Source organism: Lynx rufus, unplaced genomic scaffold (genome assembly GCF_022079265.1).
Source record: "Lynx rufus isolate CCGP_SWC_20201006 ecotype Redwood Valley unplaced genomic scaffold, mLynRuf1.p SCAF_7, whole genome shotgun sequence".
Classification (NCBI taxonomy): domain Eukaryota; kingdom Metazoa; phylum Chordata; class Mammalia; order Carnivora; family Felidae; genus Lynx; species Lynx rufus.
Window position 1 is genome coordinate 105,870,046 of NW_025814889.1, and position 12,922 is coordinate 105,882,967.

Here is a 12,922-nt window from a genome sequence, read left to right on the forward strand (position 1 = left end):
GAGAGAGAGAGGAGAGAGAGAGAGAAAGTGAGTAGGCGAGGGGCGAAGAGAGAAGCTGACAGAGAATCTGAAGCAGGCTCCACACTGTCAGCGCAAAGCCCAATGTGGGACTTGAACTCATGAACCATGCAATAGATCGTGACCTGACCTGAACTTAGAAGTTCAACCAGCTAAGCCACCCAGGTGCCTCATGAGGAATTTTTAAAAATGTTATTGTAGGTATCCAAATATCTGTAAAATGAATGGATTTGTATTATTCTTATAAGCCACCAACATTGAAAATAGTCACTATCCCTGAAAAAAAATATGTCCTGTCATATAAAACATTAAAGATAATGTGATTTATTGTAAGTGCCCCTTGTATAGGCACATAGTATATAGTTTTCCTGCTCCTCTAACTTCGTTTGATCATTAATCTCGTTAGTCTAACAACAACCCGAACTACCTTTTCTACTCTGTTCCTTGCTTATCCTTCAGGACCAAAGCTATCTGCTGAAAATAATGTCTTCTATGGGTATTTTCTGTACTTCCTATTACTTTCCTATCCATTGCCTATCCAGAACGTCTTATTTCATTGCTTGTTTAAAATTTTTTTTTAATGTTTATGTATTTTTGAGAGAGAGAGAGAGAGAGAGAGAGAGAGAATGAACAGGGGAGTGGCAGAATGAGAAGGAGACACAGAATCCGAAGCAGGCTCCAGGCTCCGAGCTGTCAGCACAGAACCCAACGCAGGACTTGAACTCACAAACCGCAAGATCATGACCTGAGCCGAAGTCAGACGCTCAACCGACTGAGCCACCCAGGTTCCCCTCCTTGCTTGTTTTTAAAAACAAAGAAATATTGGGGTGCCTGGGTGGCTCAGTCAGTTAAGCGTCTGACTTGGGCTCAGATCATGATCTCACAGTTCATAGATTCGAGCCCCATGTTGGGTTCTGTGCTGACAGCTCAGAGCCTGGAGCCTGCTTTGGATTCTGTGTCTCCCTCTCTCTGCCTCTCCCCTGCTCATGCTCTGTCTCAAAAATAAATAAACATAAAAAAAATGAAATATTAACATGGAAATCTATAGCCATTTACTTTGAAAAAGTAGTGTGAAATAATAGGACAGGTATGAATAGAATTGTATTTTGATCAACTAAAATTTTGCTTCCATCAGATACCAGGTATCTGAATACTGAAATCGTAAGATTCAATTATAATTCTCCTACTATCTTATTATTATTCTAACATTGGTAGCAGATTGAACCACGCCAAATACCAACCTGAGCTTGTCAAGTCATGCCAGGATTTCAAAGAGAAAGTGGACTTTCTGGAAAATACTTATTTCTGGATGAGGGGAAATGTAGTCTTAAACTGTCACCAGTATTTATATGGGTTTCCCAGTTTTACCAAAAGTGGTCATAAGTTATTTTTACTTCAGTTTTGAGCTTTGGTATTCTCCCTGTTTTGTCTTTTCTTCAAATTCTCTGAACTCAAAAGGTAAATTTTGCCTATGACATTCTAAGACATTTCAGAACAAGGAACAATTTGGTTGATAACAGTATTTTGAATCACAGAGTTCTTCATGTGGGTGTGTTACCAGAATACTATTTAAAATACTTGGAAAAGAATCATCTACTTCCATGACTTACCTTTGAACCAAAAAAAGTTCTAGTTAAGAAGAGAACCAAGTTTTTCTTTGCGTGCTTATGATGTGTTGCTGTGCTTTTTAAAATAGATTTTAGTTCACTTAATCCTTTTAAGATACTGAACAGTAGCTACTGCTGTTTCTATTACACAAACATCATAATAGCTAACATGTGTTGATCACTTACTATGTACCATGCGCTGTTGTAAGAGCTTTGCGTGATCTGTCTCAGTTATAGACCTTATCAGGAGGTATCATTGTTAGTCCTGCGAGGTACTGAATTTCTGGACACTTTAAACAACTTGTCCAAATAGCCCAGTTACTCAGGGATTACTCTTGAGGTGTTCACACTCAGATCTATGTGATTACCAAGCCTGTATCTTTCTTTCTATGCCAGAGCTTCTCTCTCTCTCTCTCTCTCTCTCTCTCTTTAATTTTTTTAACGTTTATTTATTTTTGAGACAGAGAGAGACAGAGCATGAACGGAGGAGGGTCAGAGAGAGGGAGACACGGAATCCGAAACAGGCTGCAGGCTCCGAGCTGTCAGCACAGAGCCTGACGCGGGGCTCGAACTCACGGACTGCGAGATCATGACCTGAGCCGAAGTCGGCCGCTCAACTGACTGAGCCACCCAGGCGCCCCACTCTCTCTCTCTTTTTAAGTAAGCTCCATGCCCAGTGTGGGGCTTGAACTCATCACCCCAAGGTCAGGAGTCACATGCTCTACCAACTGAGCCAGCCAGGCACCATTATATAATACATCTATGCTTATTTTAAAATAAAAATAGCTTATATTTTTCCCCAACTCTTCAAAGTACCGTGTTTGTGTGTTCGTGACAAGGCACCCATACCCCCAAAGTGCACATGTATTCCATTTTGAACATTTGAGCAGGTCAGTGTGTTTCTTCCAAGGCCACCTCTGTGTGTGTGGCAGTTGTACAAGGAATGGTGTCAAGCTGAATACACTGCCCTCGTGTATACCTTTGCATAGCTTTGTCAAAAATGCCCTTAGGACGGGGTGTGTCAAATCAGTCCCTCTTGGGTCTCGCAGATAAACTTGCCAACTCAAATGTTAACCTTCAGAATGTGATGAAGACAATTCAGGAGGTTGATGCTTAATGAGCTCTGTGCAGCCTTCATCATACATTTTTCCTACCCAAGTCAAGAGGGTCTGAGATGTTGACAGTGATAATTGAGCCCCGAGCCGAACTACTATTAAATTGTCTATCCGGAGGCAAAGAAATTCAGACATTCTGTTCTCCATCTCCGTGTCACCTCTGTAGTCAAGTTTTCCTATTAGTGGCCCATATTTTCTTGTGATTTTACACATATTCTCTGACTGTAAGAGAGAAAGAGAATTTTATTTTGTAATAATGCCAAAACCCATGTGTGTATGTGTCAGCACACTGGACTGCTAGGACTTGGGAACGAGCCAGTTCGGCGATATGCTTGTCATGCGCATTTATACATACAAACTCGTTCTGCTGGTAATATGCCAGCCTCTGACCATTTGCTGCGTGTGTGTGTGTGTGTGTGTGCACGTGTATTTTCCCCTTTCCACCTAGTTTAAAGATTCCTTTAATCTTATATGTACTACCTTTGGCTACTTCACACTCTAGAAGTTCAAGTGAATGAGTGTTGCTTACTAAATGATGCTGTTTTTGTGATGTCATTTTTTGTAAGTCACAGAAAATTATTACTCAGGAGTTGGCTCAAGAATCGTTAGGCTGCCAGAAAGTAGATATTTGCTAAGTTTTGTTGTTGAATAACCTTATTTTACCATACAGATGTGTTCTGAGTTGGTTGATGTCAACTTAACCTTTGTAAGTTACAGGTCCTTTGATGGTAGAGTAAGGAGAAAATTCTCCATTAGGCTGACTTTCTAAATAATTTTCTTAATTTGGATCTTGTAAAGAGAACTTTTAAGCCACCAACACTTGGACTGAGCAGATAGTTGTCTTGGTGCCTGGCCAGCCTTCCCTCCATCTGTGAGCCAGCTGAAGTATGCCACCTCCTTTCTGAGACCTCCCCTGACTCACGCGGGCAGAATAGATGTCTTGGTTTCTGTTTTCTCCTTATGTACCAAGCATATGTCTAACAAGAGCCCTTTTAAGTATTATCTTGCAATTGATGAGGACCTGCTTCCAGAGTCACCACGGTATTACTCAGTTTCTAAAAGCAGGAGTGATCATTTATCTTCATGTTTCCAGTGCCTGGCACAATGCCAGGAATATGGTAGGCACTCTGTAAATACATGATGAGGAAGGGATGGATGGGTGGACAGCTACTCTGTAGAGCTCATCTTTAAGCAGCATCATGATTCTTGGTGGTAAACTTTGGGACCAAGATTATAATATAATGACACAAACTTTGCAGCCAGATTGTCTCTGTTTGAACCCCAGCCCTGACAAATGTAGCATTTGCACCTTGGGCAAGGTACTTAACCTCTCTGTGCCTCAGTTTCCTATTTTATAAAACAGATAATAATAGTATCTCAGATGTAGTTTGGCAATACACAGAAAGTGCTTGGCATGGTGCCTGGCACATAGTGAGCCGCTCTGTAATGTTTCTGTTCTTATTGTATAACCTCTAAGAGTAGAATTGTTATGTGCTGAGACAACTGACTACTTGAAAAATGTGTTTTGGGAAGCAGAGATGAATGGAAACTTAATTATGCTTGACAAATAGCCCATGGTCTTGTGCTGTGGAAGGATATCTTTATTAATGCCCTCTTTGTTAGGAGTGCGTTGAGGGATGGAAAGCTGAGGTCACAGTGAGACCTCACTGATGCTGCTAATGGAGCCTGGAAGTTTCATCTGGTGGGTCATGGCAGTGCTAGAAAAGCCATAGTTTGACTCTTCTAATTTAGGTGAACACTTGTGAGAGGTAACCAAGAATGAGGTTAACTGCAGAATATTTCTCCAAACCAGGAAGGAGGGTGCTTTTATTTTTATTCTGGAACAGTGGGCATAGACAGGGTAGTTTCAGGCAAACCAGAGTTCTTTACTCATACAGCATACACTTCCAATATACATGTGGCCTGGATGGTGTAGGAATCTTTCTAGTATATTCTACCTTTGAGAGGCATCTTTACCTTGAAAGTACTCTCAGATGAAGATAAATGGATCGTTTATCCCAACTCCATTGATTTTCATTGATTTAGTGCGTAAAATAAACTACAGTTGATTTAAGGTCTCAGCTGCTATCAACAATCTCAGTGTCAGCTCACTGGCTCTGGGGGAGAACGGTCTATACCTCTTCCCTGTCATAGATTGAAAAGTGGTGGAAGCAAAAGAGGATGGCTTGAATTAAGAATTTGGTGGTTCTTGGGGCACCTGGGCAGCTCAGTCGGTTAAGCGTCCAGCTCTTGGTTTTGGCTCAGGTCATGATCTCACGGTTCATGACAGCACAGATCCTGCTTGGGCTTCTCTCTCTCCCTCTCCCTCTTCTTCTTCCTGTCCCCCTCCCCCTTCCCCTCCCCCTCCCACCCTCCTTCCCTCCCTTCCTCTCTCTGCCCCTTCCCTGTGCTCTCTCTCAAAATGAATAAATAAACTAAAAAAAAAAAAATTAGCTGTCCTTTAATCTGAATTTTTAACCAATGATTACATTCCTGCGTCAAATTTCATTTTTTAAGTGGGGAACTGTAACCAATAGAGCTCTGTTAACCCAGGTGCTTTGACTGACTGACAACAGAGGGAAATGAACCTGTTTTGGTCAGCACCCCACTTAAATCATCCAAGAATTTTGCCTCTAAATAAATTAAATAACTCTCTATATCTTTTACTGCTGAAGCTTTATACAAAAAAAAAGTATAAAATTAGGGAGTTATTTACATCTGGCTTTATCCTCTTGTGAGAGCATGTGGATTTGAGAGCCAGTGGCACCCTGCCAGTGACAAATGGAGGCACAGAGATTGCCTTCCCATCATCCGCTACCTTTTATGGTGTCGAGGGATTTCTTGCTCTCCTTTGTGACCCAGCTGCAAAGCAGCTGTTGTTGAGGCTCCTGCCTTTCCACTCTCACAGCGCAGCGTTCCTAACCATCCCCATGGGATTTAAGCTTCTGCAGCAAGTGTGTCTACTCAGCTGTGTGAGCCAAGGCCTGCTGGGGGGGTGGGGGGAGACCATCCGCAGAGCCGCTTCTCATGCTGTTGCTCAATAGTTTGGGATGGAGTGATCCGGCCAACTCATGAAACTGGTCATGACAAACAAGAAGCACTCGCTGCACAAACAGCGCAGCTGACTGGTTGGACTGGTTGAGAATAGCTAACATTCAGGGGCTTTCCAGTTGCACGAATTCCCTAAATGGAGATCAAATCACATTGACCACTTTATCCATCCTAGTAGTTTCCTGCTAGAAACCATTTTTTATGAACTTTTGGTGCCATCTTATGGACCACAGAATGCTAATAAAAATTGTGATTTCCCCCCTCTGGTTTAATGGAGGTGTTGACAATAACGACAGTAGGGGTGACGTTTTGGGTATCACTCATGCCTCACCATATGATCAGATTTACCCCCTGGAGTCTGCGCCTTTGTGTGACTAAAGCAACAATCTCAATGAGAGTATGCATTTGAGAAATGGGTTTTTAGGGGCACCTGGGTGGATCAGTTGGTTAAGCATCCAACTTTGGCTCAGGTCATGGTCTCACAGTTCAGGAGTTCGAGTTCTGCATCGGGTGAGCCCAAGCCTCACATCAGAATTCTCTTTCTCTCTCTGCCCTTCTCTCTCTCTCTCTCTTTCTCTCACTCTCAAAAGAAAATGTTTTTATTGTTTGCTTTTCCAAGACATTTAACATTTTTACGCATTTATGACCACCTACTATGTATCTGGCCCTTTGCTAAATGTTGATCAAACGATTCTCCTAAAGTGGTTTACAAGTAGAAGAGATGATAATTAGAATATTTAAGTTGAGTGTCACAACAAAAGTAGGAATCGATCGTTGTTAGAGCACCTGAAGGAAAAGACTCAGTTTAAAGAATTCTGGACAGATTTAATTTGACCAAGACCATAATAGGAAAGTCATCTAAGACATCTAAAAATTAATTGGGGTTGTTTTCCCTTCTAATTTTCACTTGGAAACCAAGGGGAAAAAACTTAGGCCTTAATTTTTACGCTTCATTGTAACTTATGTTTTGATTTCTATGCTCTTTTTCAGAGCACTCAGCGTGTCTCCTCCCCTTCTGCTGACATTGTCCCTTCCCCTCTCCTTCACAGCCAGCCATTGACGGAGTTGTCTATAATTGTGGTATCCACTTCCTTACCCCCACCCCTCACACTTCCCTCAATTCCTTCTGGCTTCAAGACCTATTGTTTCATAGAAACACACCTTACTGAGGTTACCAGTAATCTCTGTGTCACTAAATCCAGTGGATGATTTTTCAGCATTTGACATAATTGACTATTTCTATTTTCTTGAATTACTGTTTTACCTTACCTTCAGTCAGCCCTTTGGGTTCAGCCTTATTAACCAACTGCATTCAAAACTAATCTTATTTCCTTATCCTAATGTTCTTCCATTATTTACAAGTTATTGTTATTTTGTTTTTTGTTTTTTTTGTTTGTTTTTGTTTTGATTTCACAATCAGGATCCTAGAGGTCATCTTGTTATTACCTCCATCTCCCTCCATCACCCTCTCTCTCCTATTCATCATGTAATTTTGTCTGTACTATCTAAATATCCCTCATGTCAGTCCAATAATCTTTATCTCCATTAGCAACCCCATCACTCTTTTGTAAAAGCCTGGACTAATCTGCCTCCATACCTTCTGTTCCCATTCCAACCCAGTAATCATGCTGCCCTCAGAGTGATATTTACAAAACAGATAATGACACATTGCTTCTTGGAACCTATCCAGTCAGGTGTGCTCTACTTTTCACATGACCCGCCTTTTATCCTTGTCTCCCTCGTCCAGGCTCTGCACAGTGGTTTTGTATTCCTGCCTCAGAGATTTTACCTTTGCTGTGTCTCTACTTTTTCTCCCCTTCAGCTAGTTAATCATATACCTCTTTCACATTTTTAGAGCAAAGAGCAATAAAGGAGCAATGTTCCTTTGAACACCTTTTCTGAGTATTTGGCTAGGTCAAATCACCTGTTCTCAATGATATTCCACACCCCTTGTTTTTCGTCATGCTTATAACAACTGTTGTTTTGGAAGATTCACAAGGGCAAAGGTTATATTTTTTCACTATTTTCATCACAATTCTTAACACAGTGATAGGTACATGATAGGTACCCAATACATATTTGTTGAATTAAGAAAATCAATGAATAAATTTAAGGAATTGCTAAAAGTTCATTATTTTAATTGAAAACAGATATTTTTGGAAGTGCCTGAGTGGCTCAGTCGCTTAAACATCCGACTTCAACTCAGGTCATGCTCCCATTGTTTGGGGGTTCAAGCCCTGCACTGGGCTCTGTGCTGATAGCTCAGAGCCTGGAACCTACTTCAGATTCCGTGTCTCCCTCTCTGTCTCTTGCCCCTCCCCTGCTTGTGCTCTCTCTCTCTTTGTCTCTTTCAAGAATGAATAAACATTAACAAAAAATTTGGGAGTGCCTGGGTGGCTCAGTCGGTTAAGCGTCCGACTTTGGCTTAGGTCACAATGTCACAGCTTGTGAGTTCCAGCCCAGCGTCGGGCTCTGTGCTGACAGCTCAGAGCCTAGAGCCCCTTCAGATTCTGTGTCTCTCTCTCTCTCTCTCTGCCCCTGCCCCGCTCACACTCTGTCTCTCTCTGTCTCTCAAAAATAAATAAACCATAAAAAAAATTACAAAAAAATTTAAAACGAAATACTTTCTAAAAAAATTTTAAACACTTTTTTTCTATTTTTGTGATTTAAAGGTAACCTACACACATTACTCTAAAGTCTAAAAATAGCCAGTTTTAATATTTAAAATGGTTCACATCATTTTAAAGTAAATTGGGAGTGCGTGGGTGGCTCAGTCTGTTGCGCATCCAACTTCGGCTCGGATCATGATCTGCCAGTTCGTGGGTTCGAGCCCCACATCGGGCTCTGTGCTGACAGCTTGGAGCCTGGAGCCTACTTTGGATCCTGTGTCTCCCTCTCTCTCTGCTCTGCCCCGCTCATGCTCTGTCACTCTCTCCTTCAAAAATAAATAGACATTGGGGCGCCTGGGTGGCGCAGTCGGTTAGGCGTCCGACTTCAGCCAGGTCACGATCTCGCGGTCCGGGAGTTTGAGCCCCGCGTCAGGCTCCGGGCTGATGGCTCAGAGCCTGGAGCCTGTTTCCGATTCTGTGTCTCCCTCTCTCTCTGCCCCTCCCCCGTTCATGCTCTGTCTCTCTCTGTCCCAAAAATAAATAAACGTTGGAAAATAAATAAATAAATAAATAGACATTAAAAATTTTTTTTAAATAAAGTAAATTGTTTGGATATATTTATCTGTAATGTAGTTATAAATTTGATTCAAACAAAATTTTTACTTCACCACAACTTCATCAGACATTTTAATAAAATATCTGAATATTCCTTTCATCAACCAATACTATAGATGGAGAACAAATTATGGTAATATGTGGGTTTTAACTTGACATTGAGCTTAGTATAACAAGGCAGTGTAACAGACTAAGGAATTTGCCCAGATGGAGTTTAAGATGTGGCTGTATCCTATCAAATTAATTATCTCACACTGAAATGTTACTTCAGTGTGTGTGGATGACCTCTTTAAGCTTGAAGGGAAAATATGCAAGTGAACAGATGTAGAAAGGAAATGAAAACTTGTAACAGGAAATCTGAGTAAGCTAAACACCTTCAGTTATATAATATTTCAGAAATTAGCTATTTGTATTTGAACCTTAAAATCTAACTTTTTACTCATAATGTCAATGCTGTCAACAAATAGTTTAAATTTTTAAAATTATTTTAAGTATCTATGAAAAGCAAGTTAAAGTTATTTTAAAATATATACTTTTTCTTTTGTTGAAAGCATTGAAATCTAAAAGTTATTTTTCATTTTTGTCTTTTTTCTTTTCTTCCTCCTTCCTCCCTCCCTCCCTCCCTCCCTCCCTCCCTCCCTCCCTTCTTGGCATTCTTGCAGGTTTTCTTCCTTTATTTATCATGCAGGGTACCAGATATCTGGTTTTTTTTTTTTCCCCTCCTTGCCAATGCTTGGTCTGCGGCCTCCTATCTGCCCAGTCTTACCTAAATTAGTTCTCCGTACTCTTGCCCTAACACCTCAATCTAGTAGAACTTGATTACTCCACAGTGCATTCACTTTCCTAACAACACCTACCCTTTCCCATGTGAATAAGTCAACATGCATTCACTTAGGTGCCAGAAGTCACACATGTGGAATAAGCTTTGACTTCTGTTTTTAGGTTATACCCATACCCAATCTATCTTCTACGGATTCCAGAGCTAACCACATCTTATCACTTCCACTACTTTCACCCTAGTCTTTTTTTTTTTAATGTTTATTAATTGTTGACAGCACATGCTCACATGCGAGTGGGGGAGGGGCAGAGAGTGAGGGAGCCAGAGGATCTGAAGTGGATTCTGTGTTGACCACAGACAGCCCAAAGTGAGCTCAGACTCGTGAACTGAGAGATCATGACCTGTGCCAAAGTCTGACTCTTAACCGACCCTAATCTTTTTCACGGAGTATTAACCATCTAAGAAGTCTCCCAGTTTTCTCTCCTGTGCCTCCTACACTTTTCCACCCAAAATGTAAAGTGATTTTGTAAAAAGGTAAGTTGGATCACATTGTATCTTTATGTAAATTCGTCCATGGTTTTCCTTCCTAATCAAAAATTCTGGCACTTGTTTTAGCATCACATACACTAAAATTGAACTGATACAGAAAGGAATAGCATGGACTCTGTGTAAGGATTACACACAAATTCGTAAAGGGTTCCATATTTTTTGAAGTTCTCAGAGTCTGATCGACTCTTTGCTGATTAACACCAAGGAAATGATATGAATCAAAGCAACATGTGGTATCCAGTATTGAAGCTGTGATTTTCACTACCAAAAAAGAAAAATTAATTCCAAACGACTCCTAGGCCCTACACAATCTGGTCCTTTGTGCCTCTCACACTCATTTCCTGTGATTCTTGGTGGAAATTACCCCATTACTGCCATATTGGTTTTCTTTTTAAGTCCTAACTCTAAACATCCTAAATCTTTGCATGGTTCGCTTACTCCTTTACTTAGGTCACCTCTCAAATGTCACAAAGGTCTTTCTGGAACAATTTATCAAATATCATTCTACCCTTCTCCCATTTGTATATTGTTCTCTTCCCTTAGTATGTATTAATTTTCACCAAAGTACTTAAGAGTAACTGACAGTGTCACCTCTGGGTGTGTAAAACTATCCATTCCATCACTAGAATATGAACTGCAGGAGGGCAGAAACTTTGTCTTGATTACCAAGACCTGGAACAGAACCTGTTTCATGGCAGTTCTATGAAGTGATATGTCACATCTCTGAATCTCTTACCCTTTTTTAGTAGGCTTATTTCTACTGTGTTCTCAAGACAATTGAGTTGGACAGGAACACATCACTACCTTTTAACAGTCTGCTCTAGATATGTACTTCTTTCCCCCTCAGTCTTGAAATACCAAGGGATGGGGTGCCTGGGTAGCTTAGTCAGTTAAGCATCCAGCTCTTGATCTCAGCTCAAGTCGTGATCTCAGGGTCGTGAGTTCAAGCCCCGCATTGGGCTCTGCACTGGGCATGAAGACTACTTTTAAAAAAATGTAATTAAGACATAAAATACAATTTCCAACCTGCTTATTTCATTTAGCAATGGGTCATGGAGATCTATTATAGTTTACATAAGTTTTTGCAAAATTATTTTAATAGTTACATAGTCTTTCATTGACCTTTGCTTAACCAAGTCCATGCTGACGGACATTGAGTTTGTGTAAACTGTACTGCAATGAAAATGAATAGCTGCTTCTTGGCATTTATATTTTCTTAGAACCAATGCCTAGAAATAGAATCGTTTGGCCAAAGGTGCCGGGTGGCTCAGTCTGTTGAGTGTCTGACTCTTGATTTCAGTTCACATCATGACCTTCTCAGTTTGTGGGATCAAGTCCCGTCTTGGGCGCTGGGCTGACAGCATGGAGCCTGACTGGGATTCTCTCCCTCCCTTTCTTTCTCTCTGCCCTCCCCAACTCATGTGCATTCATCCCCTCTCTTGCTCTCTCTCTCAAAATAAATAAACATTAAAAAAAAAAAAAGAATTGTTTGGCCAAAGTATATCTATGATTTAAAAGCTTTTGATACCTATCAAATTGCTCCCAAGGAAGGTATTACCACATTTTTATTATTTTTTTTCTATGTGTTAAATGAGTACCTGTTTTTTATGAATCCACAGCAGTATTGAATTTGTTATTTTGTGGAAACTTCATTGATAGATGAATAATGACATCTCAGTGCATTAATTTGTATTTTTAGGTAAATTGAATATTGAGTAAGTTGACCATGTTTTTATAGGGATTTTAGCCATTCTTTTTTGGTATTTGCAAACTGCTTATTTGTGCTTATTATTCCTATAATATATATGACTTTCAGTCTAGAGACTCAGCTGTATGTGGACAATCCACTTCTTTATCTTACTTGAATGAAATTCAGTCCATTACAGTCTTTCATCCCACTTGGTCAGCCATTTAATTTCAGCTAGTTCCTGTGGCCTCTTCCCCTTCCAAAGGTTCATGTAAATCTGAGAGGCTCAATGCTGTTCAAAAAAGCTGGGAAAGAGACTGCCCTGTTCGAGTTGGCCTAAGTTGATACCTTTAACTTGAAGTCTGATGGCTCAGCAGTAGAACTTGGGATTTGGTTTCAGGGAAGTTTGCTCAGTTTGGGAGTTTTTGTTCTGGGATCCAGCCTTGCCTAGGCAAACCACAGATCATCCTTCCCTGTGGAGTTCTTGCCATGCACTCCATATGCTGCCCCTAAACATTGTGGGGCACTCCCTGTCACTGCTAGCTTCCCTCAGTGTCATTTGACATAATTTTTCAATGAGCTTAGGCCTTATACAAAATATTCCAAGTGTATTCATGCAACTTCTGCTTTGGGATGTTTAGGAAAAGAGGTCACTACAGGCCTGGCATTTATAGAAAGGGGGACTTGGAGGACAATTTAGGGAGGGAAAACATAAACTAGTATCAGTAAGCTACTCAGCCACATTCATTTTTCAGTCTTATTCTATTGTATTTTAAAGCTTTTCAGAAGAAATATTATTCCATCCCTAAAAAAAAATGTCATGGTCAAATTTTAGGTGTCTGATATTTTGATGGGGGAAATATTATAGTAGTATGGAGATGAAATATTTCTTT

General features: G+C 40.5%; 1 protein-coding gene and 1 non-coding gene across 2 annotated transcripts in view; both read left to right on the forward strand.

Annotated features, from left to right (window-relative positions):
* The window catches only part of TMTC2 (transmembrane O-mannosyltransferase targeting cadherins 2), a 397,116-nt gene that overhangs the window by 292,215 nt on the left and 91,979 nt on the right, over positions 1–12,922 (forward strand). The window lies entirely within an intron of this gene.
* On the forward strand, positions 10,400–10,502 carry LOC124502762 (U6 spliceosomal RNA). The gene has a single exon (XR_006960023.1). It is a non-coding gene; the product is annotated as a U6 spliceosomal RNA (small nuclear RNA).